A 6,528-nucleotide genomic window follows, 5' to 3' on the forward strand; every position below is an offset into this window, starting at 1 on the left:
CCCTCTGTTTCTCACCCTCTGTTTCAGCCCCTCTGTTTCAGCCCCTCTGTTTCTCGCCCTCTGTTTCAGCCCCTCTGTTTCTCGGCATTTGTTTCAGCCCCTCTGATTCAGCCCCTCTGTTTCTCACCCTCTGTTTCAGCCCCTCTGTTTCTCGCCCTCTTTTTCAGCCCCTCTATTAATTGCCCTCTCTTTCAGTCCCTCTGTTTCAGCCCCTCTGTTTCTGCCCCTCGGTTTCTCGCCCTCTGTTTCAGCCCCTCTGTTTCTCGCCCTCTGTTTCAGCCCCTCTGTTTCTCGCCCTCTGTTTCAGCCCCTTTATTTCTCACCCTCTGTTTCAGCCCCTCTGTTTCAGCCCCACTGTTTCAGCCCCTCTGTTTCAGCCCCTCTGTTTCTCGCCCTCTGTTTCAGCCCCTCTGTTTCTCGCCCTCCGTTTCAGCCCCTCTGTTTCTCGCCCTCTGTTTCAGCCCCTCTGTTTCAGACCCTGTGTTTCAGTCCCTCTGTTTCTCGCCCTCTGTTTCTCGCCCTCTGTTTCAGCCCCTCTGTTACTCGCCCTCTGTTTCAGCCCCTCTGTTTCTCGCCCTTTCTTTCAGCCCCTCTGTTTCAGCCCCTCTGTTTCAGCCCCTCTGTTTCAGCCCCTCTGTTTCTCGCCCTCTGTTTCAGCCCCTCTGTTTCTTGCCCTCTGTTTCAGCCCCTCTGTTTCTCGCCCTCTGTTTCAGCCTCTCTGTTTCTCGCCCTCTGTTTCAGCCCCTCTGTTTCAATCCCTCTGATTCAGCCCCTCTGTTTCAGCCCCTCTGTTTCTCGCCCTCTGTTTCAGCCCCTCTGATTCAGCCCCTCTGTTTCAGCCCCTCTGATTCAGCCCCTCTGTTTCAGCCCCTCTATTTCAGCCCCTCTGTTTCAGCCCCTCTGTTTCAGGCTCTCTGTTTCAGCCCGTCTGTTTCAGCCCCTCTGTTTCAGACCCTCTGTTTCAGTCCCTCTGTTTCTCGCCCTCTGTTTCTCGCCCTCTGTTTCAGCCCCTCTGTTTCTCGCCCTCTGTTTCAGCCCCTCTGTTTCTCGTCCTTTGTTTCAGCCACTCTGTTTCAGCCCCTCTGTTTCAGCCCCTCTGTTTCAGCCCCTCTGTTTCTCGCCCTCTGTTTCAGCTACTCTGTTTCTTGCCCTCTGTTTCAGCCCCTCTGTTTCTCGCCCTCTGTTTCAGCCTCTCTGTTTCTCGCCCTCTGTTTCAGCCCCTCTGTTTCAGCCCCACTGATTCAGCCCCTCTGTTTTAGCCCCTCTGTTTCTCGCCCTCTGTTTCAGCCCCTCTGATTCAGCCCCTCTGTTTCAGCCCCTCTGATTCAGCCCCTCTGTTTCAGCCCCTCTATTTCAGCCCCTCTGTTTCAGCCCCTCTGTTTCAGGCTCTCTGTTTCAGCCCGTCTGTTTCAGCCCCTCTGTTTCAGCCCCTCTGATTCAGTCCCTTAGTTTCTCGCCCTCTGTTTCAGCCCCTCTGTTTCAGCCCCTCTGATTCAGCCCCTCTGATTCAGCCCCTCTGTTTCTCGCCCTCTGTTTCAGCCCCTCTGTTTCAGCCCCTCTGTTTCTCGCCCTCTGTTTCTGCCCCTCTGTTTCAGCCCCTCTGTTTCATCCCCTCTGTTTCTTGCCCTCTGTTTCAGCCCCTCTGTTTCAGCCCCTCTGTTTCAGCCCCTCCGATTCAGCCCCTCTGTTTCAGCCCCTCTGTTTCTGCCCCTCTGTTTCAGCCCCTCTGTTTCTCGCCCTTTGTTTCAGCCCCTCTGTTTCTCGCCCTCTGTTTCAGCCCCTCTGTTTCAGACCCTGTGTTTCAGTCCCTCTGTTTCTCGCCCTCTGTTTCTCGCCCTCTGTTTCAGCCCCTCTGTTACTCGCCCTCTGTTTCAGCCCCTCTGTTTCTCGCCCTTTGTTTCAGCCCCTCTGTTTCAGCCCCTCTGTTTCAGCCCCTCTGTTTCAGCCCCTCTGTTTCTCGCCCTCTGTTTCAGCCCCTCTGTTTCTTGCCCTCTGTTTCAGCCCCTCTGTTTCTCGCCCTCTGTTTCAGCCTCTCTGTTTCTCGCCCTCTGTTTCAGCCCCTCTGTTTCAATCCCTCTGATTCAGCCCCTCTGTTTCAGCCCCTCTGTTTCTCGCCCTCTGTTTCAGCCCCTCTGATTCAGCCCCTCTGTTTCAGCCCCTCTGATTCAGCCCCTCTGTTTCAGCCCCTCTATTTCAGCCCCTCTGTTTCAGCCCCTCTGTTTCAGGCTCTCTGTTTCAGCCCGTCTGTTTCAGCCCCTCTGTTTCAGACCCTCTGTTTCAGTCCCTCTGTTTCTCGCCCTCTGTTTCTCGCCCTCTGTTTCAGCCCCTCTGTTTCTCGCCCTCTGTTTCAGCCCCTCTGTTTCTCGTCCTTTGTTTCAGCCACTCTGTTTCAGCCCCTCTGTTTCAGCCCCTCTGTTTCAGCCCCTCTGTTTCTCGCCCTCTGTTTCAGCTACTCTGTTTCTTGCCCTCTGTTTCAGCCCCTCTGTTTCTCGCCCTCTGTTTCAGCCTCTCTGTTTCTCGCCCTCTGTTTCAGCCCCTCTGTTTCAGCCCCACTGATTCAGCCCCTCTGTTTTAGCCCCTCTGTTTCTCGCCCTCTGTTTCAGCCCCTCTGATTCAGCCCCTCTGTTTCAGCCCCTCTGATTCAGCCCCTCTGTTTCAGCCCCTCTATTTCAGCCCCTCTGTTTCAGCCCCTCTGTTTCAGGCTCTCTGTTTCAGCCCGTCTGTTTCAGCCCCTCTGTTTCAGCCCCTCTGATTCAGTCCCTTAGTTTCTCGCCCTCTGTTTCAGCCCCTCTGTTTCAGCCCCTCTGATTCAGCCCCTCTGATTCAGCCCCTCTGTTTCTCGCCCTCTGTTTCAGCCCCTCTGTTTCAGCCCCTCTGTTTCTCGCCCTCTGTTTCTGCCCCTCTGTTTCAGCCCCTCTGTTTCATCCCCTCTGTTTCTTGCCCTCTGTTTCAGCCCCTCTGTTTCAGCCCCTCTGTTTCAGCCCCTCCGATTCAGCCCCTCTGTTTCAGCCCCTCTGTTTCTGCCCCTCTGTTTCAGCCCCTCTGTTTCTCGCCCTTTGTTTCAGCCCCTCTGTTTCTCGCCCTCTGTTTCAGCCCCTCTGTTTCAGCCCCTCTGTTTCAGCCCCTCTGTTTCTCGCCCTCTGTTTCAGCCCCTCTGTTTCTTGCCCTCTGTTTCAGCCCCTCTGTTTCAGCCCCTCTGTTTCTCGCCCTCTGTTTCTGCCCCTCTGTTTCTCGCCCTCTGTTTCTGCCCCTCTGTTTCTCGCCCTCTGTTTCTGCCCCTCTGTTTCTCGCCCTCTGTTTCTGCCCCTCTGTTTCTCGCCCTCTGATTCAGCCCCTCTGTTTCAGCCCCTCTGATTCAGCCCCTCTGATTCAGCCCCTCTGTTTCTCGCACTCTGTTTCAGCCCCTCTGTTTCAGTCCCTCTGTTTCGCGCTCTCTGTTTCAGCCCCTCTGTTTCAGTCCCTCTGTTTCTCGCTCTCTGTTTCTGCCCGTCTGTTTCTCGCCCTCTGTTTCAGCCCCTCTGTTTCTTGCCCTCTGTTTCTGCCCCTCTGTTTCTCGCCCTCTGTTTCCGCCCATCTGATTCAGCCCCTCTGTTTCAGACCCTCTGAATCAGCCACTCTGATTCAGCCCCTCTGTTTCTGCCCCTCTGTTTCAGCCCCTCTGTTTCTCGCCCTCTGTTTCAGCCCCTCTGTTTCTCACCCTCTGTTTCAGCCCCTCTGTTTCAGCCCCTCTGTTTCTCGCCCTCTGTTTCAGCCCCTCTGCTTCTCGGCATTTGTTTCAGCCCCTCTGATTCAGCCCCTCTGTTTCTCACCCTCTGTTTCAGCCCCTCTGTTTCTCGCCCTCTTTTTCAGCCCCTCTATTTCTTGCCCTCTGTTTCAGCCCCTCTGTTTCAGCCCCTCTGTTTCAGCCCCTCTGTTTCTCGCCCTCTGTTTCAGCCCCTCTGTTTCTCGCCCTCTGTTTCAGCCCCTCTGTTTCTCGCCCTCTGTTTCAGCCCCTTTATTTCTCACCCTCTGTTTCAGCCCCTCTGTTTCAGCCCCACTGTTTCAGCCCCTCTGTTTCAGCCCCTCTGTTTCTCGCCCTCTGTTTCAGCCCCTCTGTTTCTCGCCCTCCGTTTCAGCCCCTCTGTTTCTCGCCCTCTGTTTCAGCCCCTCTGTTTCAGACCCTCTGTTTCAGTCCCTCTGTTTCTCGCCCTCTGTTTCTCGCCCTCTGTTTCAGCCCCTCTGTTTCTCGCCCTCTGTTTCAGCCCCTCTGTTTCTCGCCCTTTGTTTCAGCCCCTCTGTTTCAGCCCCTCTGTTTCAGCCCCTCTGTTTCAGCCCCTCTGTTTCTCGCCCTCTGTTTCAGCCCCTCTGTTTCTTGCCCTCTGTTTCAGCCCCTCTGTTTCTCGCCCTCTGTTTCAGCCTCTCTGTTTCTCGCCCTCTGTTTCAGCCCCTCTGTTTCAATCCCTCTGATTCAGCCCCTCTGTTTCAGCCCCTCTGTTTCTCGCCCTCTGTTTCAGCCCCTCTGATTCAGCCCCTCTGTTTCAGCCCCTCTGATTCAGCCCCTCTGTTTCAGCCCCTCTATTTCAGCCCCTCTGTTTCAGCCCCTCTGTTTCAGGCTCTCTGTTTCAGCCCGTCTGTTTCAGCCCCTCTGTTTCAGACCCTCTGTTTCAGTCCCTCTGTTTCTCGCCCTCTGTTTCTCGCCCTCTGTTTCAGCCCCTCTGTTTCTCGCCCTCTGTTTCAGCCCCTCTGTTTCTCGCCCTTTGTTTCAGCCCCTCTGTTTCAGCCCCTCTGTTTCTCGCCCTCTGTTTCTGCCCTCTGTTTCAGCCCCTCTGTTTCATCCCCTCTGTTTCTTGCCCTCTGTTTCAGCCCCTCTGATTCAGTCCCTCAGTTTCTCGCCCTCTGTTTCAGCCCCTCTGTTTCAGCCCCTCTGATTCAGCCCCTCTGATTCAGCCCCTCTGTTTCTCGCCCTCTGTTTCAGCCCCTCTGTTTCAGCCCCTCTGTTTCTCGCCCTCTGTTTCTGCCCCTCTGTTTCAGCCCCTCTGTTTCAGGCTCTCTGTTTCAGCCCGTCTGTTTCAGCCCCTCTGTTTCAGACCCTCTGTTTCAGTCCCTCTGTTTCTCGCCCTCTGTTTCTCGCCCTCTGTTTCAGCCCCTCTGTTTCTCGCCCTCTGTTTCAGCCCCTCTGTTTCTCGCCCTTTGTTTCAGCCACTCTGTTTCAGCCCCTCTGTTTCAGCCCCTCTGTTTCAGCCCCTCTGTTTCTCGCCCTCTGTTTCAGCCTCTCTGTTTCTCGCCCTCTGTTTCAGCCCCTCTGTTTCAGCCCCTCTGATTCAGCCCCTCTGTTTCAGCCCCTCTGTTTCTCGCCCTCTGTTTCAGCCGCTCTGATTCAGCCCCTCTGTTTCAGCCCCTCTGATTCAGCCCCTCTGTTTCAGCCCCTCTATTTCAGCCCCTCTGTTTCAGCCCCTCTGTTTCAGGCTCTCTGTTTCAGCCCGTCTGTTTCAGCCCCTCTGTTTCAGCCCCTCTGATTCAGTCACTTAGTTTCTCGCCCTCTGTTTCAGCCCCTCTGTTTCAGCCCCTCTGATTCAGCCCCTCTGATTCAGCCCCTCTGTTTCTCGCCCTCTGTTTCAGCCCCTCTGTTTCAGCCCCTCTGTTTCTCGCCCTCTGTTTCTGCCCCTCTGTTTCAGCCCCTCTGTTTCATCCCCTCTGTTTCTTGCCCTCTGTTTCAGCCCCTCTGTTTCAGCCCCTCTGTTTCAGCCCCTCCGATTCAGCCCCTCTGTTTCAGCCCCTCTGTTTCTGCCCCTCTGTTTCAGCCCCTCTGTTTCTCGCCCTTTGTTTCAGCCCCTCTGTTTCTCGCCCTCTGTTTCAGCCCCTCTGTTTCAGCCCCTCTGTTTCAGCCCCTCTGTTTCTCGCCCTCTGTTTCAGCCCCTCTGTTTCTTGCCCTCTGTTTCAGCCCCTCTGTTTCAGCCCCTCTGTTTCTCGCCCTCTGTTTCTGCTCCTCTGTTTCTCGCCCTCTGTTTCTGCCCCTCTGTTTCTCGCCTTCTGTTTCAGCCCCTCTGATTCAGCCCCTCTGTTTCAGCCCCTCTGATTCAGCCCCTCTGATTCAGCCCCTCTGTTTCTCGCACTCTGTTTCAGCCCCTCTGTTTCAGTCCCTCTGTTTCGCGCTCTCTGTTTCAGCCCCTCTGTTTCAGTCCCTCTGTTTCTCGCTCTCTGTTTCTGCCCGTCTGTTTCTCGCCCTCTGTTTCAGCCCCTCTGTTTCTTGCCCTCTGTTTCTGCCCCTCTGTTTCTCGCCCTCTGTTTCCGCCCATCTGATTCAGCCCCTCTGTTTCAGACCCTCTGAATCAGCCACTCTGATTCAGCCCCTCTGTTTCTGCCCCTCTGTTTCAGCCCCTCTGTTTCTCGCCCTCTGTTTCAGCCCCTCTGTTTCTCACCCTCTGTTTCAGCCCCTCTGTTTCAGCCCCTCTGTTTCTCGCCCTCTGTTTCAGCCCCTCTGTTTCTCGGCATTTGTTTCAGCCCCTCTGTTTCAGCCCCTCTGTTTCTCGCCCTCTGTTACAGCCCCTC

The sequence above is a fragment of the Chiloscyllium punctatum genome, unplaced genomic scaffold (assembly GCF_047496795.1).
Source record: "Chiloscyllium punctatum isolate Juve2018m unplaced genomic scaffold, sChiPun1.3 scaffold_63, whole genome shotgun sequence".
Lineage (NCBI taxonomy): Eukaryota > Metazoa > Chordata > Chondrichthyes > Orectolobiformes > Hemiscylliidae > Chiloscyllium > Chiloscyllium punctatum.